This window comes from Lichenostomus cassidix, chromosome 1, assembly GCF_008360975.1.
Source record: "Lichenostomus cassidix isolate B80296 chromosome 1, HeHo_3.0, whole genome shotgun sequence".
NCBI classification, from domain to species: Eukaryota; Metazoa; Chordata; class Aves; order Passeriformes; family Meliphagidae; genus Lichenostomus; species Lichenostomus cassidix.
Window position 1 is genome coordinate 97,660,347 of NC_139479.1, and position 22,802 is coordinate 97,683,148.

Consider the following 22,802-nt stretch of genomic DNA (forward strand, 5'->3'; position numbering starts at 1 on the left):
ATTTCCTTGGTACTGACTTTTATGAATATTTGTGCCAATGTTTCCCCTTTTGGATGTTGCAGATGAACCCTTTCATTCAGTTGAACGTGCCTTGTGGGGAAAGTGATTGTGACAACAGCCAAGTGTCCAGACAGCTCATGCAAAAGGGCTCAGTGAGCACGAGGGCAGCAAGGAGAAAAGATGAAATGTGCCATGTGCAGGTGGAGGGGAATGGGGGTCACACCAAAGATTGTAATTCTGATCCTGTTTTCTGGGAATTGGAAACTCATGAGGCCTCAAGACACAGAAGTAATTAAATAGGAAAAATTAATGAACTAAAAGGACTGGAAAATATTTCTTGTTCAAAAAAACATGCCTGGATTTTTTGATTAGTGCCTTTTTCATCCCAATTGTTACATAAATATCAAACTTTCTTTCATTCAAACTCCTCTTCATTTATTCCTTTTCAAGACAATGAAAAAGCCCTAGCCTCTGGTTTTTAATTTCACATCAGCTTGAAGCGAGACTCCACGTTTTCTCTGAGTGATGCTGGACTGCAGCTTGCCACAGTCCACCAGCTCCTCAATGCCAGAACTGGGACTGTGCCCTTTAAAACCTTCACACTTTAAAGATTGTGCACACAGAGCATTCTTTTCCAGGAAAAGAAGTTTTGTATGCTATCCTTCTAAAAGCCTTCTTCTCTCCTCCCTTTAGAGACTTGCATTTAAAAATTTTTTTACTGTTTTTTTTGGCTTAAGGCTACCATGGGGAAGACAGATCAATTTAGCCATCCAACAGAGTGTTTACCAGCACACAAGCCATAATAACAGTGTGTCACTGTGCTGCTTCCTTCCTTACATAGGGTTAATTTAAGGAGGCACGCCGGCTGAAAAGAGACCACAGATGAGATTCCAGCTTTTATTCAAAAAGGGCTCAGGTCATGCTCTGGGATTACACACATGGCCATGGCTGTTACTGTAAATATCTGCCTGCCTGGCAGGAGGAAGCAAGAAGAAATCAGAATCACAGGATATCCTGAGTTGGAAGGGACTCACAAGGATCATCAAGTCCAACTTCTGGCCCTGCACAGGGTAACTCCAAAAATCACACCATGGAATGGGAAGTGGCATCACTCCATGCTAGAGCTGTACTTGATGGTGGAACTGCACGGCGTTAGACACACGATCTCCATGATGATATGGCAAAGACCCTTTATTGCAAAAATCTAGGGTTCTTAAACTGTTAGTTTGTTATGACTTTACATATGAGGCACAACAAATGTGCTTAACCAGCTACTATAAACTATGATAGGACCAGGCATCAGATGTAACCAACTGCGAGGCCCAAGGTGTGAGCATTTAATTGGTTTTAATAATTGTTTTACAATTATGTAACTTATTTTTCACCTCTAGTTTAGCTGAGTCATTCCCAGAATGCTTATCTAGTTAGCCAAAGTAACAGAAGTGAGCAAGGATTTTACAAGGACAACAAGACCCTCACTTTCCAAGGCCTTTCTGCTGCGTAACAAAACTGAGGCAGAGCTGTCGGGTTTCACTTATTTGCAGGCCTGGCATGGAGCAGAAACGGGAGTCCCACCAGCTTGGACAGAGGAGACTGGGGTGGGGTTGAATTGGGGGTTGTGTTTTCTAAACAAGGGCAGGGTGTCACCGCTGAGGAGGAGGGTGGAGCTGGACGGGCTCTGGAGCAGCAGTTGAGGCGCAGCTGGGAGGCCTCACGAGCTCAGGGGAAGTGGAGACCATCCACTCTTCATTTGAGCCTGCAGGATTTGTGCAGAGTCCAAAGAAACCTGTCTTATCAGGGCTTTTAGGTGTCATTGAGGAGGACACATTTCTCATGGGGGCATCATTCCTCCTTTCTGCTCCTTGTTTCCCTGCTGTCCCTCTCCGAAAGGGCTCAAAAGGCCCACGCACGAGTCAGGAAAGCCTCCCTGAAAGCATCTGAGGCACAGAACTTGGGTCCTAGGAGGCTGGAGCTGGGTGGAAGAGGGATCATACACAGCACAGAAGTCTGTTCACAGCAGGCTTTTGCTCTTGTAGTAAAAATTTTAAATAATTTTTTTTAAAGGCCATTTTATAACTCTTGCTATTCTCTCCTTTGGAAATCTTTGGTAACCCCCATTGCTTAGCTCTCAGAAAGCAGCTCCACCTCAAAAATCACCTCTTGAAAGAATGGTTGCAGCAAAGAGCGAACTCCCTATTTCTTACACCTCCCACACAGAGATGTCAGGAAGGTACTGCCAAAACATTTTCTACGATGACTGGCAACTTGCTTGCATGCCAAGAGAAAGGAACTTGTGAGAACATGTAAAAGTGTAATCTTGCAATTCCCTGCCTTGAAAGTTTTTAAAAAATGGTAATTACTTTTAATTGAGTGTGAAGATGAGAGCACTATCATTTTTACTTTCATCTAAAGCAACTCACCCATGTCTGAGTCTTCTAACTGAAATGGGAACAAGAGTCAGAAGATAGCATGAACAGGTAACATTTAATTAGCTAATCCCTGCTCATTATTCTGTTCTTCCATTTGTAATCCCCATGTCCTATTTAGGAAATTATTGAGTTTCTTCTGCAGTTCAAGAGTTATTATGTACAGTCCCATCATCATTGTGTCAAAAAAAACCTGTCAGAGGTGAAGAAAGAATCCTGCACACCACTAATTTTTCATTAATAGACTAGTCAGGCTTTCCAGCCTTTTAAAAAAGCACTTATAAAAGACACCATGGATCGGTATCACCATCCCACGAGAGCCATTTTAACTATTTTCTCCAACTGATAAGCATATTTCTCACAGACAAAAGAAAGACCAGCTGGAAATATGTTGCTGTTGAGCAGCTAGCAGAGTAATGAAGGCACTAGTTCTCAGTGGCAAGAAGGAATGACTTTTATTGTTTTGATTTCATCACATATATAGAGTTCTCAAAAGTCACCCAGATTGGTCGGTCAGAAGCCTTCCCCCAGGCCTGATTGGCCAGGCCTGCACTGTCCAAGTTCTGGGACACTGTTCCAACAACATCCAAACTTTATCTTTATTTATAAAACACAAGAAAATTTCTCATAAGAAAAACCTGTGCTAGCCACAGCAATATCCAAACCTTCAGATATATTTTTTTTAAAAATGCAAAATATTTTATACTTGAGACCACAACTGTATTTCCTTAAGTTATATGTAGAGGTAGGAAAGGTCAGTGCTTCACAAGTCAGTGGCAAAGTCAGTGAGTCTTATGTCAACATCTTTTGTCCAAATCTAATTTGATAGTGATGAAAAGGTGTCACTTAGTGATCTCTCTACTTGAAATGAATTTATGGTAAGACACTTGATGGACAGGTGCTTAAAATAGAAATGCCTTTTTTATACCTGTGGCAGCTTCAGCTGCACTTTTTCTGTAGATAAATAGAATACCGCCGATATCAGTTCAGACAAATAAATCAGCCTATACTGTTTTGAAAGGTTCAAAGGAAAAAAAAACCTGCCAAACTCAAAGAACCTCTTCACCCCACCCTTTATCTGTGCTGTTGCAATGGAAACTTCAGACACATAATTCCTTCAATAAACCCCATTTCCATCCCAGAGAAACAGCAATCCTTCTTCACAATCCTTCGTCCTCATACAAAGATGGTCGCAAACAACATCAGAGGAACATACAGAAAAATTAATCTCAAATTATTTATTTGCAGACTGTAATCGTGGAGTTCTGTTTCTTCTGAAAAGTCACTTCACCTTTGGACTCCCACCCAAGCCTTACATTTGTTTCCCATCTCTGAGGATCTCTGCAGCAGCAGACACAAGTCCACAGCAGGCTGGAGGAGGCATTTCCCTGAATCATAACATATCAGGGATATGACTTGAACAATATGTGTTTAGACACACCTGTAAAATAGCGCTAGAGGTGAAGAAAGGAAAGCAACATTGTTCTTGATTGCAGGCTTACCCTGGGCTTTGGAGAAGTTAAAAAAAGTGGTTTGAAAAAGCTGAATACCTGTAGAGCATGAGACAAAAGCAGAAAAGAGGCAACCGAGATCAGTTGCTGCTTGGCTTTGGTTTGCAGTCCCTCCAGCCTTGCCTAATTCCTCTGCAATGGTCACACTGAAGCATATAAAAAGAGAATTAACCATGTGAGTAACATTCGTCATCCTGCCCTATTCAAACAGCACCTCAAGAGTTACAAAAAACAGTGGAATTGAGAGCAGCTTGAAATTGAGGTGTAATGAAGCTACTGGTGCTATATTGATAACTTAAAAAAAATCAGAACAAGCCAAAAACCCCCCTCATTTTAAGCCACTGGAGCAAACATGGTTTTCACAACCCTGTTCTCTTTTCTGCTCAGGGACATTCTTTTATTAAGATGCATAATAATTAATTGAAGGGGTTGCTCCAGGATATTAGCCAGTGCTTGCTGTCTCTCAAATACTGGTGAAGAAAAAATACAGAGCATCCTTCTGTGTACAGCCAGAAGCACTGATGTTAAGTAGCTCCTGTTTCTGGTCCCTTACATTGAAGTCTATTGGGGAGTAAACCCACATGGAAGGCAGGCCTGATGGAAACCCATGAAACTCACAGGATATAGCAGGTGTTCAGGTATAGGAACAACAGGCAAATTATTGGCTCTGACAGTGGTCACTCTACATTTGTTTTGTCTTCCCCAGAGGATTAATTTTTTCAATTATTTATTTTCAAGTCTAACTGCAGCCAGCAAATTCCAGTTCACAAGTTTACATGTGTTTAGTATTTTTATGCTTCTTCACATAAGGCAGCCTTTGGAGACAGAGAAAAAAGGGGAAAAAATTATTCCAAGTAGATTGCCTCTCTGAAGAGCTGCTTTGAGATCTTTCTTTTTACTGCACAGATCCATATCCTGTTAACCATCATAGTAGCAGACTGCCGTTACTAGAAATTTCTCCCTAATTTTTTTCTAGCTAGCCAATTAACTGAGGCCACACTGCAGAGAGAAAGACGCCATTGCTGCTTGCTTATTCATGACCTAAGCAAACATCAGGAGGAAATCAGTCCCATCCAAACACCACTGTCAAGTGTGTTTTTACAGCTGTCGCCAATTAGGGCAGAATTTGTCCTGCAGAAAATGTCCAGCCCTGCATGCCAGAGAAAACTGACAATTTGGTTTGGGGTCTCACAGGGACATTTGTAGAACTGGCTGCAGGTAGCCTCAAGGTCAGGGGAAATAAGCTATTTATTTTCTTTGTGAACCATCCCTGGTTTGTGTACTGGATCTTGCTGGGACTGAGTTAATTTCCTTCATAGCAGCCCATACAGTGCTGAGGTTTGGATTTGTGACAATCCTTCTATTTCAAGTTCTCATTTCACCCTTTGCCCCTGCTCCAGCCCCTTTCCCAGAAGCTGCACATCATGGAGCTATATCTCCTGCCCGTCCTACCCGAGCAAGGGCTTCTCTTAGCATTTCAGAGGAAGTGGATGAACACATCAACTCATTTGTGGCACCCCTTTGTAAACAGTGAGGAGGAATGTGTGGCCATATGGAATGCTGTGCTGTGCTAACAGACTGGTGTGAATCCTGTTCTCGGAAGCCAATCCCTCTGTCAAGAAAAAAGGCAAAACAAAGGAACTCAGCAAACATGCATCCAGGATTCTCCAGATGACAGAAACCTAAAATAAGTGATACTATTTCACACATGCTGTGTGTAAGCACTAGGACAGTTACCTCAGCATGAGGTACCCACTGTCTGTAAATGCTCCAGTTGCACAGAGGGATTTCAGCTGAGGAGAGCTTTCCTTGGGGGTTTGATGAGAGACTGAAACACTCAACCACGAGCAGCCCTGCTCATTTCAAGAAGCACTACATTGCATGCCATCAGTGATGATTTGAAATAGTATTTTATTTGTTTTTCCCTTTCCAAGTGCTTATCAAACAACTAAAAGGTGACCATGAAGATCTACAGGGGCACTCGATTAAGAGAAAAGAGGAAGACAAAAGATTTATAAATCAAGGAGAAAACGTTTTTAAGGACAGGATGAGAATGTAAAATAAAAGGCTCACATGAAAGATGCCAATAATTAACATTTCATTGAAGGAGCTATGGCTTTAAAATTTTGGAGGGCAGTATGGAGAGTATTGCTAATATTTCAAAACTAGCTCATATGATTTAAAATAATTATGATAATATAATAATAATAATAATAAACCAACATACTGAAAGTAGGGAATTTTAGGTAAAGACAATCTTATCAGCAACTATCCAATCTGTTTGAGTTGTATATCATAGTAAACCATCTAATATCACCAAACACTTATATTTGTTACCTCTTTTATTTTTAACAACTGTGCCATTTCCACATTGAACTGCAAATTATTTATAAGACCCACAGACTGCAGCCAGAAAGAGCTGTACAAAAGCTTTTAAAACAGATATTTGAGAAAAACACCATATTAGTTATTTCTGGTAAATGCTAAATTATCCTCATGTTTAATATTTTGTTAATAATTGCACTAGAATTAGAAAGTAAGGGTATCTTCAGTTGCATAAATCAAATTTTCCAGCATTCTACTGCTGGCTGTGCAATTCCTAACTTCTCCCTCTGATAAAGCACTTCCCTTTAGTCAGCAGACAAAAATGAAATCTTACAAGTTTCCATATAAAAACCAAAATCTGTTTTACTTTTAAAATCAGGAGAAAAAGATCTTGTATTTTTTCCACTGTATGAATGGTATCTAAGACTCAGAGTTCAAGAGAAAAAATATGAACAGATGCATCTAAGAGTTCAATCTAGTGTCTCTCAATTTTGTACCAGCATCCTAAAAGATTGTTCATTCCTCACAATGCACAACTGCAGAATCTTAAGGTCGTAAACTTGATTGTTTGATAAAGTACTTGCATTTTCATGCCCCCAAGACACAAATGGACATCTTTACTTGCAGTTCTACACTTGCCAGCGGGAGTCATCCCTAATGTGTTTTTCAAGACACTCCTGCCACATTTTGGCATGAATACCACAACCCAATTTTATCAGCTTCCCAAACTGGAAGCCTTCTCATCGTCACTCTGTGTGGCTCATTTCCTGTAGCTGTAGATAAAAATATCTTTTTTTAAAATCAGCCTGACAAATCTTTACCAAGGCCAGGCAAATGACAGAAAAATGTAATTTAAGGAACGATACTGCCTTGACCAGCAAAAAGGGAGTGCAATGGATCTTAATGGCCTTTTCCTATGTCTGATTCTGAGAGATGTGAAGGTATAATGCAAACATTGAACTGTCCTGAATTAAATGAAGTCAAGATAATTCAAGGACAAAAACTTGTTTGCAGCGAATATAGATATTTGAAACCTTCTCAGTGGTTCTTTAAAAATCTCATTATGAGGTGAAATGGGTATTTCTTGTGGTGCAACTGCAAACTCTGAATTTCTTCATTGTTTCATTACATGTGTTCTGAATACAGAGACAGGATCTCCCACAGATAAAACACAGAACAGTGTAGCATAAATTATATCCATAAATATTTGCTTAGTTTATTCAAAATAAATATCAGTCCTGCTTGAAATATATAAATCTTGATATCACTCCAAACCAGGAACATTAAACGCAGGGCTTTGGTGAGCTCTGTTGCATTACAAGAAAACTGTCGCTACTTCAAGTTCAAATTCAGTGTTAGAACTTGACACTTAATTTTTTTGAAGAGGATGGATAAACTAGAATATATCATCTTCTTTCATCCCTTGTCATAGCTACAAATATCCCACAAAGAAGCAAAGTTATGCTTTGAAATAAATTGCTGGGCTTCATATTACGGATCTTAAAAAAAGAAAAAGCAAGAAAACCTAACCCACAAAAGTACCTCTAAGTAATTGAAAGTACAGTTTTGCATTACAAAATGACCTTGTCTCACGTTTTATAAACAGCAGGATTACCTTAAAACACAAAAAGTGACCAATGTTCTGTCTACCAAGTGTGCATTCAGAACTTGGTATCACGGATGTGCTCAGGGTGGGATTTTGTGTTTTCTTTGGCTGTATTGCTAAAGGGAGGGCTGTTGCCCAGTTGAGAAAAACAGCTGTGACTTGGGAGCCCAGTGGAAGAAAATGGGGAAGGGAACCTTCTGCCCTGTAGAAGATTGGCTTTTGCATATCAGCTTAAACTAAGCTACTTATAGGAACAGAATATTCTGTAGCAATCATTGCAAATTGTGTGACACTATTAATACAAATGTTCTGCAAAGATAATGGACAGACCTGCTTATCTACCATATTAATTAAAAAGCTGCAATAAAATAATATTGAAATAAATTTCAATGTTTTATATGATGGAATTCCTCACAGAAAAGTCTTTTATACAGCTTTAACTTCAAGTTGCTACTCATTTTTGAAAGCTAATGCCATGATAATTTTCAATAATATGGCTAGTGCACATTTCTATGCTGCATTAATTATGCATTTACAACTCCACAGAAGACACCCACAAAGAGGAAAAACACAGGACATATCATCTGCAATTGGAGACAAATGAAAACAGTGCCTATTGCCCCAGCAGCATTTTCATTAGATATAACTATTCTTGTCCAGCATTTGTATGCATTAAATAATCATCATGCTTCCCTATCTCCCTTCCTTCCCTGGAGAGGTCCATGGATCTAACTGACACTCTTGTAGGACTTACCACTTCTATGGAATACTAAACAAAGATCTAAATAATTTCTTTCCCCTGGCATCCTAATTAGGACAGTATGAAGTTCTACGCTCTCAAGTCTTAAAGTCAGTGAAGAAACAGAACGAAGTCTCGCTACATTCACATCAACAATTACTTATTCTTTTTTTCCAATATAACTTTTTCACTCTGTGTCCGTTAGCGCAAAATCTTGCCATAAATAAATTTGTGCAAATATCTCAATAATTGGACAGGAAGATTTTTTGTTGCTAACACATAGCTGTTTGGATACCCAATATCCTTTGCCTAGGACACTCCTGTTGCTAGAAAGCCTGGAAGCTTTAATTTTGCTTGGCTGGTTCAGGAGTGGAGCTGTGGCAGGGAACAGAAAAAGGCATTAGGATACACAGGGAGGGGGGAAGAAAATATAATCACAGTGCCAGCAAGAGCAAGCTGCTGATACAACTGATTTTAAATCTTCTTCCGAGGTGGGAGACTTACAGAAAACAGCTGAGATTTTCTCCTTGAAGAATGCTATTGAACTGGAAAGAATATTATGACACTATAAAAATAATGCAGATTGTACTTTGCGGAGATGGAAATATGCAATAAAAGCAATTAAATGATTGTGTGTCCCTGCTGAAATAGCTGATTTTTTTTCCTGTCCTTGCAAAATATTTCCTAGCCAAAGACACCAGTTATGGAGAAAACAGGACATTTTAAAGAAAATGACACTTGACCAGGGACCATTTACAAGATAGTCTGTTGCCCCAATTCCTGGTGTCCATCTATGCATATACACACAGTTTGCTATCCTCAGGTTTCATTTAGAAATTAATGCCAACACTACTCTGTTCTCTGTGAGTCAAATCTGTTCTTTAGATTAGGCTGAAAATACAGAACGTTGAATCAAGAGCTTAAATGTTTCTATGAAACTTATTTATGATCTTGTAGTGAGCTCTACTCACAAAAGACACCAGAAAAGTTCAAAATGTTGAGAACACAACTATGATATTTTGTCCATGTGTTTTTGACAGTAGTGGAGGAAGTTAGTTCCTCAGTTCCAAAACTGGGGTATATTACAGGGCTGTGACACTAGAAAAGCTACTCAAGTCATAAACAAATTTTTCAAATTAAAATACTGTTGCAGTGACATGTTGTAAGCAAGGGTAGGATTATAGATCTGGAAAGGGCAGCTGAAGTTTGCAAACAAACAGGAATTTTTACATCCCCAAATTTTTATAAACTGGGGAGGGTTTTTAATTCCTGCGAACCTAAAACGTTGCACAGCTTTTCAGTTTGATAGGGGGCATAGGAGGAAAAGGGATTATGTGTATGCACAGCTCAAAATAGTCTGCATGCAGGTATCTGGGCCAATCACTAGCAATACATAGCACAGGGCGTAAAGCCCCTCTCTGCCACACTTCAGTTCTGGTGATTTCCCAGGCATTTCCCACATCTGCTATTATGCCTGTCTCCTTTTCAAGTGAAAATTCCATTATGGGTTGATAATTGTTGATAGCACTACTCCTGTAGTATTTCAGAAAAAAAAATTAAGGGGGGTTTTAAAAACAACTCTTACCAGCAATTTATAATCATTTAAAAATGGAGATGTTTCTGACCAGCCCTAGTTATAGGCACAAATTGAAAATACAAAAAATATCCTCTGGAAAACTGAAGATGGGAAGATCAATCTGCATATGCAAATAGTAGATTATGGTTTGGTCTTTTTACTTTTATAGACCTCAGATGGACCTTCTGGATCATGAAATGCAATTCCCAGGCATGCCTGTGCAAGCGCTATCCATGTAATTAGGTTCAGTGCATAGATTGGAGGCCCATTCACAAAAACAAACAGAAAGCTCTTTGTCCTGCCATCAAACCTTCCACAAGAAAGTGGGCAAGAACTCAGAAATCATACAAAATATTGAATCTCCATTCAACACTGAGTAGCAGATACAACTCAGCTCTTAACTGACTTCACTTTTGTTGTGGCTGCATTTTTTCCCCTGGTAAGCTGCTGTGTAGTGCTTAATTTCCAGCTGGACTTAAAACACAACAGTTGTGCAGATAAGTCTACAGTGCATTATAAGATAAATACATTCTTGAGTTTCCACTGCCATTCACCTCTCATAATTTTGATGACTGCCTCAAGTGCACCTTTGCAAAATCTAACTGATGTAAAGATTCAATAATAACTTGTCATACCAAATTTGCATTGCCTCTCCCAACACTCAATCTCCATGCAGCCTCGCTGCAGCTCCTCCTCAAGGTAATTAAGTACTATGTATACATAACACCATAAACTACAGTGAAAAACCTGCTAATTTTGTATGTTTTTTGTATTTCAGAATAGCCTTGCACTCTATATATATTTACCCAGAGGTGCATTTTACCTGCTGACTGTGTTCTTCCCTACATCCTCAGCAATAGGAGACTAATTACATTAGATACAATGCATGCACTGCCTTGTATTTCCTCATTATTCTATTTGGCAGATAACAGTGAACAATATCTGAAACATCCTCAAAAGCTTCCTTCCATTAATTGCTGATCTCATTTTTTCACACAGATGAGTGTATTTGTGGTAAATAAGAAATAGAAGTAACGTAAATTTAATATGGATAAGCTGGAAATATTCGCTGATGTGATCAAATCCAGTAGATTTAAAAGGCAATGATGTGGGCATTATCAGCTTTGATTTTGAGATGGAGGAGCAACTTCCATCTGCATATCTCCAGAAGTTCATTAGCTGTACCACAGGGTTATGCACACAAGTCCTTGTGCTCAGACTTGAAAGGGTATGGATGACCAACCTCTTGAAATATGTACATTAATGTGTATGTACTGAAACGTGAACACATCCAGTACTGCATGGTTCTTACCCTCTTTGAAAGCCTTCATAGTGCACTGCACAGTCACTGTCTGTCTTCAGCACTCTAGCCTGTACTCAGTTTTCCATGTGAACTCCTACTCAAGCACTTTGGGAGCTTTGGAGAGTAAGATTGGAACCGAATCATCTGACAGTGACTTCAAGGGCAAGCAGAACCTTTAGGCACCAATGGAACAAAGTTTACTGCTAGTTTGATAAAGGACTGACAAATTGCTCACGAGGATCAAAAAGGAAAAACCAAGAGGAAAATAAAAGTGATTCTAGTGGAAAAAACATGGATTATTTTCAGACTATTAAACTCCAAAAAATAAAATATTTGTGTCCTGACTGCTCTGCATTTGGAACCCAGGATAAATATATATAAAAAGTAAGGGGCAATGACACAGACCAAAATTGGTCTCTTTTGGGTTCACAATGTACAAAATAGTCCCAGTGCTCCAATTGCATTTGAAAGATTCAGGGCTACCCTTTTCTCCAGAGCATCTGGGGCAGGCGCCTTGGTTTAAGAAACATTGCCAGTTTTAGTTGAAATGCATTGTGCTTCCAAACCCCATTAGCAAGAGAAAGGAGGTAGATTCTCAGAATACAGGTTCGTGATGGTAAAATAAAAGAAAGGAATTTTGTAGGGCCAGGAAAGAGGAAGAAAATTCATGAAGAGTACTCGAAGAGTAACTGCATGAGATGTCTTCTTGAGATTAATGAATTTGTTGTACATGCCCATAATTATTTCCATTCACATGGAACAAGTCCAGCTGCTTTCAGCATCCACAAATGAGAAGCAGAAGGAAGCAGAAGAGAAAACAACCATATTTTGCTATGTCCAACAGTTAAAATCACTGGATAGCAAATAAATTATGATAAGCACAATTAAACATAGAATTAACAGTAATCATTTGTAACATAACACAACAAGACAGCCTAGATGAATGAGAAAGGGCCTTTATTGCATCATATTGAGAAACTGAATGATAGATACATTGCCAAGATACATGTTTACAGAAATATGAACCTGAGGTCAAATATCTGGTTGGCTTTTAGTGTTACATGTATTCATCTATGCCTTGTTTGTGGCTGCTTCTAATCCCTTCTACTTTTGTGTGTGAGGAAAACTCTTACTCTTGTAATAGCTACTATTTTAGCATTACTAGGGGCAGGAATGCTAGTTCAAATCCAGGCTCATGCAGCTGATATTTGGTTATTAATGAGTGGATTAGACTTGCCCTGTGCCAGGTGAGGGATGGAGCTGCCACTCTGCTTTAAATCCCTGTGATCTTCAGAGTGCTGTTGCTGAGAGCAAAACAAGGCAAACTCAGCCAGGTCGTGCCTGCAGAGTAGCTCATGGGCAGATGGGAGCTTGGTCCATATGGGCTCCAGAGCATTGTGCAAATGCCTGTATTACAAAAACCACATCCCAGTTAGAGCAGACCATGGGCTGGGCTGATATATCCAAAGTGTAGATCCTCAACGGGTCGTAAAAATGGGTTTATGATCGCAGTAGTACAGGCACTCATCTTTGGTCAGCCTGAAGTGCAAGTACAGCAAATACACATAAGCCTAAGAGATACCATTTAAACTTTCTCACAGTTACAGCTATGCTAGGATTCTGAGATTCAGGTTAAAAGAAAACCCACCTCCTTCATCTGTTGCTATAACAACTCTCTTGGTTTTCTATTCAGCAATCGCCTTGGCCCAGACTTTGGTCTTGTTATTTCTTTTATTGCATTCTATGCTGTCTTTCAAAGATGTCTCCACTGACCATGGAGAATCACAAAATATCACCTTTCTTTGGACAATTATAACTCAGCTATGGAAGAGGACCATAGCATGCCCCAGCAGCCCTGGAAAAATTTGGCCCAGTTTTACATTGCATGATGGGGATAATTGCCCCAAAATATTACAGAACTGGGTTACTGCTGCAGCATGCCTCCAGTTCTAGGAATTGAGGAGTGCTCCTGGGAGCTACAACAAGCAGATATCAAGTCTGTGCACTAACATGCCAGAAAGATGATATGGATAACCTCTAACAACAATGTGTTTAAAAGCTAGTGGGTGTGATGCTTCTTCTGTGCTGTCTTAAGTTGCAGCCATTCCTGCTCAATGCAAGAAAAAACCATCAGCTTTCAGGACAAAGTTCTTGAACATTATCCTCTGGTTTAGGAGGAGATGGGGTATCTGAAATCAATTACAGCCATATCAGGTCCACTGCTGGCGGTCTGTGGGATGTTCCTCTGAGACATGCACCTTCCAGCTTTCCTGCTTCATTGACTCTCCGCCAAGGAGTTGCTGTTCCCATAGCAGACAGAAGAACTCTTCTGGCTCTGTCTTTCAGTAACGTTTTACTTCCTGTGTCAGAGACAGAGAAGTGCTCTCCCTATCAAAGCACACCTCTGCCACAGGCTTTCCATCATGGAAAGCCCATTTGAATGATGGGCCAAGTATAAAAATTGATTTCTAGCTCCTGATATGAAAAGGCAGGCAGAAAATTTCCATAGTAGATGGAACTACATAGTGGATGGAACAGCAGATCTGAAGGAGTGAAGATAAGCAGGGCCACAATGAAATTCTTTCCTTAAGGATGAAAATACAACATTTGTCTATAGATTTCACTGGAAAACCTGGTTCAAAATAAGGAAGCCTAAATCTATTTGGTTTCTCTCTGCATTCTTTTCTCCTAAAGAGTACCTGACAGGTGGAGACTAAGCCAAGAGAACAGAGTCCCTGCATTAATCGTTAATGGAGACAAATGCCAGGTGTAGATGTCAACTGCAATTTTTCATTCCTTGCTGATAGCACAAGGTTCCACAGAGTAATGCCAAAATGTTAGGGTAGAAAATTCACTCTGGCTCCCCCAGTCCTTTTGTGACTTTTTAAAAAGCTTTTTGTTTCCAAGAAGCAATTTCACTCTGATACTTCCATTACTCCGTGTAGCTTTGTCACAGTTGATCTTCATTAAAACTGGAGACACTATAATAGAAGGCACAATTTTAGAGTAAAGGTAATTGTTCTGTAGTCTGATCCATTGCTCATGCCAGCATGCAAAATAATGTTGTGCACTCACACATGCTGTGTAGTGTTAGACATTGACACAAACAGCAGTGTATTTCCCAGTTTGTTTTGATTTAGGAATTACAGTGAAATCATCTGCTGGAAGCATTTTTCTACAAAGGCAGAGTAACAGACAGAACTAGGACTTCAATTCACAAGGAGGAGAACCTGGAAATCTTTCAGGGTTTAGCATGAAGATGAGACTGTTTTTTTCATTTTGTTGACCTTTTCAAGAGCATGATTTGCTGGAATGATCCTTTTATGTTTCCATATATGATTCCACTTTTGTGGAGTGACACTGACCTAAAATCACAGGTATTTCTGCCTCAACCATCAAATGGGCCATTGCACTTAAAGCCTCTGCAAATGCATAAATCTGAATAGTTTGTTGCGATGCTCCAATTCTGTGTGTTGACCAATCTCCCAATTAAAGGAAGACAGAGCAATTAAAGACCACCAAAGTTCTCTCGACAGTTGTCCTTTAGCGTTATAACTCCTTCTGCCCCAAAATTTCAGCTATGGTTTTCCTCAGCTGTAAGACTGGCTGCCTGAAACCCACTGAGTGTCATTCTAAAGTGGCTGATTTACAGAGTATCTGTTCTAAATGAGAAAGCAGTAATGGAAGGCATGTGCTCATTTAATGGATATTATTTGCCTGGAGTGTATCTGTCCATTTAGGAGTTGATAATAAAATACAATGTTCAATGGCCTGAGACATTTCACAGTGAAATGTGCTTGCTGAGAAGCTGTGAGAGTGGGGCAGCTAGAAAAAGGTATTATGCCCTTAATGAGCTTAATAGAGGCAGTAATGTTCAGAAGATAGCACCTGGTCAGTCAGCAGTTGCTTTAGTATTTCTAAAGGAGGCAGAGGTTCAGTAACCATTTCCTGGAAAAAGACCTAGATTCTTTCTTTATTGCATTAGTATTGACATAATGGGGAAGGAAAGAAGAGGCAGATTTGAATATAAGTGGAAACCCAAGGGATTCCAAGGAAATAGGTTCAAAGTCCAATGCAGTTGACTTGGAAGGTGCTGCATCTACTGGTACTCATGAGCACAATAATGCCTTCCTGAGAATTTGAGCAAAAAACCTGCCTATGTGGAGAGGTTGGCTAATAGAGAAGAGGATGTTTTCTTTTTGGTTAATGGATTAACAGAACAGCTTCTTTTTTAATACATATGCATATTTTGCCAATATTTGAAATGATGCCATCTACTTCAAACATTGTAAACAAACTTCTCATCCATCTGAACTTGATCTGGCTTAAGGATAACTCCTGGGTTTTTGTTTTAACAGCAAGACACTCCTTATAGAATTGCGATGATCCTTTAAATGGGAATATCTGAATACTAGCAGGAAAACCATTTCTTGAGGGCCTCCAAGGGATATCTAACTGTGCCTCCCATGACCTTCTATGGGCTACTCTTTGCACAGATATTACCATATTCTTGTTGGGTGCAGAGAAAAGGACAAATAATGCGAATTCTGGTAGATATCGATCTAGCAAAGGTTATAATTAACAGATCATGTGCAATAACTTAGGAGAAGGAATGTCAGGGAAATGATTCTTCATGCAGCTTTGCTTTTAGCAAAATAACTGGGCCTGCAACCTAACATGTTAACTCTTTTAGGGCTATTTACTATTGAAAACTTTAGTCAGGCAAGGGATACTGTAACTCTGGATGCTATAGGCAATATTAAGATACAAAGTTTGGCAGAAAACTAGTCACGGATGTGTACTGAACAGAAATGACACATCAGGAACACACACAGTAAAAAAGCAAACTAAAACACATGTGTTTTAGTAAATCATCTCAGCTTCTGAGAAGCAATTACTCCCACTTACATATCTGGTTTTAAAGTCCAGTCATTTAGAATGATCTGCTTATAAAACTCTGCACGAGAAAGAGGAAGGAAAAGAGAGATAAGCTTGGATTATAACTTCATAGAGTGAAAAAAACCGAAGATCTTCAAAACCATTGTCTTAATATTGTAAAAATACATATTTATAAAACTAAGCAATGAGGCAGGCCAGGATTTTATGCTAGTATCTTGCTTCTGACTAACACAGATTCAATTTATCTCAAATTGCAGTTGTCTATACCTAAAGATTAATTTAGCTCTAGCATTGATGTAATAGATTGAGCTGACCAAATCAAACTCACACTTAAAATACATAGTTCCTTATGTGTGCATGTTTGATGAGCAAGGACAGCTTAGTAACCAGTCTGAATAATAATAATTTCATCCTGCCTGCAGACATCTCATTGTCTCCAAAGTATTCCAGATTTGAAATTTTCTGCTCTGTTCATCAGAATTCAGAATGGTTACCAAGTATCACCCAAGAATTACAGATACAGTCCATAAATGACAGGTCAATTAAGAAGGCAGAAGAAATTTGTAAAAATGCTGGAGAACAAGGGTTGCACAGAATACATTACAAAGAAATTGCGAAAGTGACTCAACTTTTGAAACAGAAAATCAGAACAGAGCATGAGAAGTAGGAAAGTGCATAAAAATGATGATAGAGCTATAATGGCCGCAGTGAATACTTACCTCCTACTGGAGCTGAAAACCTGTAAACTTCAGAAAAGAAAAGAAAACACTTGAAAGCCATGAGAAAATATGTAAGTTGGTAGCAAGATCTAAAACTTAAGCATGCTCTGATTTTGTGCAGGAAGAGAGGATTTATTAGGTTACTGTGGCAGGACGATAAAAAACCAGCACAGCACTGTGAAGAAGCTACTGAACAGCTTGAAACAAATAGCACAGATGGATCTAGAAATCACTTGCCTGCAGATGACAGCTTCAGCAGAAGGTGGTACACTGGCTGTAGAAATCAGCCACTGCCCTCCCACCACTGAGGTATGCATTGTTATGTGACTTTTTCATCACTGGTACCAAAACAGGCAAAATAATTCACTTACTGAGTTCAGACTGGGCCAAAGAAAAGGCACCCAAATTCATATAATTTGAGCTGAGTGAAGTTTTCCTGGTAAATGAAGTCTTCCAAAAAATGCTGTTTTGAGCAGGCCAAAACATTGCATGAGATTAACTAAATTCCAAGGAATATTTTAAAAACAAGATAACTGGGGGGCAAAACCCCCCAAAGTCTAAATAAATATATTTATTTAAAAATTATTGTTTTGAATCAAGTGTTATGATTGGCATTTTTGTGTTTAGAAATCAGATTTTTCAATTTTGTTCCTGAGGTCAAATATTATTGAAAAATAGGAAAAATAACATCAAACATAGAATTTTAATACAGAGCAAAATATTTGATTTCTAGTCAAACAATATATTTGGACTTGTTTTAATAATTCAGCCTTAACTTTGTTTTGCACTTGCAAACGAAATTTATTTGTGAAATACAGTGATTTAAAATAACTGAAACAAATCTAACTGAAATGAACTTCAGAGTCGTAGGTCTTGTGTTGCTGTGAGTTAGCAAAGGCAGACTACAGAGTTGCATCAGTCCCTGGGAAAGCTCTACAAGCAAGATGAAGGAAACTGCTTGTGCACATGTCCAGAATCGAGGTACAGGGATAACCCTTGGTGTACAGCTTTGCTCTCTTCACCTTCATTAGCCTGATAAAGGAACCAGTGTCTTCAGGGGCACTGAAGAGTTCTGCTCCTGGCTTGAGCAAGTGAGTACACTTACAAGTGAGTAACTTACCTGATACACAGTGAGGACACTTGCTGTGCGTGTCCAATAAGTAAGTAGGACTGAGCAAAATAAAAGCCCTTTCAACTTCTCTATCCTGTACCGTCAAGAGTGGTCCAAAGTCACAGATCAAGATTGGTAAAAATCCATGGAAAGAGGCTAGGCCACCTCAGAATTACAGGTTTGTAATTCTTCACTTTTCTGTTTATAAAATGGAAATAGAACCAATTGAGTTTTATTGAAGAAAATATGCAGTATTATTTTCAAGGCACTCAAAGGCACAATAATAATCACTTAAGGCACTATAATAATAACAGGCTCTATAATAACCATATGAATAAATATAAAGGTATCAAGTTGGCCAGAGTAGGCCTTTTCTTCTAAATGAAAGAAAAGGAATTATTTTAAAATGACATAACTAATGCACTGTTGAATTATTAACCTGTATGAGTGTGCCAAAGTGATTAGTTCATTATTAAGGTTTCCATCATTGCAAAACCCTATAAAATATTTCAGTAAAATAATTTTGTACTTTCAATCTAACTTATTAAAGAATAGGTAATAACAGTAGTTATGCAGTAATGAAAGAATAATCAGGTATGCTCACAAAGTCTGGAAAAAAGGCAAAAGAAATGCTCCAGGTATGGCATTCTTATCACAATCATAGTTTCCCAAGGAACAGAACAGTAAGAGCCTGATTGAAAATGTTTGCAAAAGTAGATTGGAAGTATCTCTACCAGCCTCAGTTGTACCACATATACATAAAAATACTGTTCAATTAATGTATCACAGACTCTTACTTAGGAATATAAACTTTAACTAAATAACCCTATTTCTGGCAAAAAGCAGACCAAAAATGGTATATTGTTGCAATAAATAAAAGTAGTAACAAGATCAAAACATCCAAGCCAATGCAACACCTTCGAGATAGTTTAATTAAACTGGATCAAACTGGGATTAATTTGTTCCTGTCATCAGCTCAGGTAGGAACTCTAAAGAAAGGCAATATGTCAGATCTAACTGTGCTTTATTTTATGTGAAAATGGCAATAGACTCTGTAGGGGTCACCAGAGTGATAAAACAACTTCTTAATTACTTCAGTAGCCTTTCACCATTGCTTGGAGAAACACCCTGCCCCAGCTCCTTGGCCGTTGTCTCAGTAAAATACCTATCCCACACATCAACAACAGAACTGCACTGAGATATTGACCCTTGGAGCTCCATGCATTCCTTTGAAACAGCCCAGGGTGGCTGCTGTCAAAGAGAAGATGTTAGTTTAAGCTGAGCACATCTTATTGAATAATAGCTCAGACCAAGAAGATTCTTGGTGAGAAGAAGAAATAAGGGAATTGTCATCCTACTTTCCTGGGAGCTAACTCCTGAAGGAGTGTTGGTGAAGAAAAGGTATCCAGATTTTCCACTAACTTGCACCCAGCTGTAATGACGTGCTTAAGATTATTGATCTGGTGTCACAGATGCTGTGGCTGCTTCCCTCATTGTTCATTGCAGGTATGGAGCCAGAAAAAGTGTGGTGACAACAGGCCTGCCACTGCAGCAATGGGGCTTCCGGAAAGGAGAACAGCCCAAAACTCACCTGAGGAACGAGAAAGTTCTATAACACTCAGATACAGACTGGGAGGAGAATGGATTGAGACCAGCCCTGCTGAGAATCTGGAGGTGCTGGTTGACAAGAAGCTCAACATGACCCGGTGATGCCAATGCATCCTGGGCTGCATCCAAAGCAGTGTGGCCAGCAGGGCCCTCTCTCTACTCCACTCTTGTGAGAACCCATCTGGAGTCCTGCATCCAGATCTGGGTCCCCAGCATAAGAAAGAAGTGTACCTGTTGGAATGACTTCAGAGGAGAGCCATGAAGATGATCAGAGGGTGCAACACCTCTCTCACAAGGACTGACTGAGAGAGACAGGGTTTTTCAGCCTGGAGAAGAGAAAGATCTGGGGAAACCTTAAAGAACCTTCCAGTGCCTAAAGGGGCCTGCAAGAGAGATGGAGAGGGACTTTTTACTAGGACAGGCAGTGATTCTCAAAAAGTGAGAATGGCTTCAAATTGAAAGAGAGGAGGTTTTTCTTGGATACAAGGAAGAAATTCTTTACTGTGAGGGTGGTGAGACTCTGGAACAGGTTGTCCAGAGAAGCTGTGGATGTGTTCAACACATCCCTGGAAGTGTTCAAGGCCAGATTGGATGGGGCTCTGAGCAATCTGAACTAGTGGAACGTCTTCCTGACCATGGCATTTCTCCAGACCTAAGGAGTCAAGATTAGTGAAACAGATGCAGGGCAAGCAGGGAACCTAGCAGAATGAGAAAATGCCAGGTTGCATGGCTGCTACTGCAAGATCATTTCAGGGGGTAGAGAAGTCCTTATTCTTATAAAAATATTCTTTCCAGAATGGGAACAGCACGCCAAAGGCAGATTTCCTGTCTGGGGCAGCAGTGTTTTCTCTAGGACTCCTCTACCCACTTGTGATGTGCTGTCACAGTGAAGTAGATTGCCTTCGGTTTTAAGAACAAGGAATTTCAGAAACAAGTCAATAAAAACTTAGTATAGACTTGAGGATTTGAGCACAGCAGCAGTAGCACTTAGCTACAGCTATCTTGCAGATGAAAGGGAGATGTCAATAGACTTAGCCAGAGTAAATCCCATTTAACAAGATACATTACACTATCTGCTAGAGTGCAGACAAAAGCAAACATACGTCTGACCTAAAAGATCCTTCCCAATCTGAAAAGTTCATCCTGTGGGACTCAGCATGGCACACTCAAAGGACTAGAAGTGCTGAATGAAATATTTCTGAGATTCATCTCTGTGATAGACTCTTGACACAGATTTAATATTGCCGTTTTATACAAAGAGCACTTTTCACAACCATGCCACCTTTGATCTCACAGTCCTGACCTCTAAAGATCTCCCAGATACCTTCCAGAGGCAAGCCTAGAGCTAACAGTTTAAACTACTGGTCACTAGAAAACAGGGATTCAACAGAGGTATTGATTTCATGGCACAGTATAATTTCCTTTCCCTTCCATTAACCTTTAGATGTTCCACAGACTATAAATTATTTTTTCTTTCCCTTTTCTTCCCCTAGCGGGGTAAGTGCCTTATCAACTGCCTCTGCTCACATACTAACGAGGTTTTCTTTCAGAGGTGGTTGGCTTGGTATATACCTGAGCAATTGCTTTCATTTTGTGCTTGGCTTTGAAGTCTGCTAACTCTGTTTCAGACCTGAGGAAGGCTGGTGTGCCTGAAAAGAAATCCTTAAATAAAAGATGTATGTGCACATGCGCACATCTGGTTCTACCCGTCGTCTTTAGAAAACTGTTGCTAAAAAAACCACAACTCCATCTTCTTTATAAATATTCCTGAAGTTGGCAGGTTAAGAGAATACAGTAACTAAAGCACACCAAGTTAAGTAAAATATGAGACATGATGAGACCCTATTCAACCAAATAGCAAAGTGGATCATCATGTGGTGGAATCATAAATAGTCAATATGGAGAACACTAAACATGTCCCATGTCTAAAGCCTGTGGCTGCTCCATCAGCTGATTCAGGAAAGCAGGTGAGTTCAGGTCTTCTCTAGGCCCTGTGTTACATCAGGCAACAATTTGTGATTGTTTTGGAAGCCTTGGGGAAACCTAAAAGGCACTAGATGTTAAGAAAATTCTATGTAACCTAGGAAACCTGTACGAGGGGAAGGGCTCCTTCAGGCTCCTCCTTGCTTGGACTCAGAAAAAAAGCCAAAGTATCTCTGAGGTATTCTAAAAAAATGGTACCTGAGGATAAAACACCCAAGACAGGAGTACTCTCAAACTGAGAGCTCAAACTGAGAGCTCAATTCCAAAGTGAGCCATGGTGTAAAGGATTGCTGCTCCCAGGTACTTCTCTAGTAGGATCTGGTTGATAGGCTACACATTTCCCTCTTTGCTGACCTAGTAGAAACAAAAATGATGAAAACAAGTGAGATAATAAAAATAAATTAAGAAAATTATGTTATCTGCTAGAGTGCAGACTAAAGCAAACATACATCTGACCTAAAAATCCTTTCCAATATCAAAAGGTCATGCTGTGGGACTCAGAGCTTGTATGATCTGTGCATTTACTTTTGAAGAATACTGATACTTATTTTTCCTCTTAATAATTTTTTCAGCTAATCAGTAATAAAAAATTATTCCCTATAACTTCCTGTCAGAGACTGAAATAGTTCATGCCTCAAACATTGATATAAAGTTTTGCTCGTTATAACAAAAAGTGTATAAAGAAGCTACAATCAAAGAAACCTCCCTGAAGATACCTGACTGGGACTTTGGACTGAGTCAAACTGCTGACACTAGATAAAGGGAAACCTATTGTTCAATCATCTCAAGCTGAGGGAAAGGTATGCATACACAAAGGCCAAAGCCACTAGCTGTGCTGAGAATCATCCCTGGCTGAGTTTGGGGTGGGGGCAGAGCACAGCTCACAGAAGCCAGGTTTACACAGACTGGCCCAGCTGTGGAACCCCCAACCCCACAGGCCACATCCACAGGACTTTCACGTGAGAGGCAGCTGAGGGGGAGTCATAATCCATCACA

General features: G+C 39.6%; 1 protein-coding gene and 1 long non-coding RNA gene across 4 annotated transcripts in view; one reads left to right on the forward strand and one right to left on the reverse strand.

Annotated features, from left to right (window-relative positions):
* Positions 1–22,802, forward strand: part of C1H3orf85 (chromosome 1 C3orf85 homolog) — an 80,547-nt gene that overhangs the window by 18,763 nt on the left and 38,982 nt on the right. Inside the window, exon 5 of one of the 3 annotated variants that reach the window (XM_085073058.1) lies at positions 5,338–8,252. The exons of 1 other annotated variant lie outside the window; for it this stretch is intronic. The gene's annotated coding sequence lies outside the window, so the exon portion shown is untranslated. One more of the 3 variants, XM_085073067.1, reaches the window with a different exon arrangement.
* LOC146445384 (uncharacterized) lies at positions 12,437–22,156 on the reverse strand. Its single transcript, XR_014854801.1, has 4 exons — positions 22,005–22,156; positions 19,638–19,806; positions 18,316–18,403; positions 12,437–14,467 (listed from the first exon to the last, which is right to left on the reverse strand). It is a non-coding gene; the product is annotated as an uncharacterized LOC146445384 (long non-coding RNA).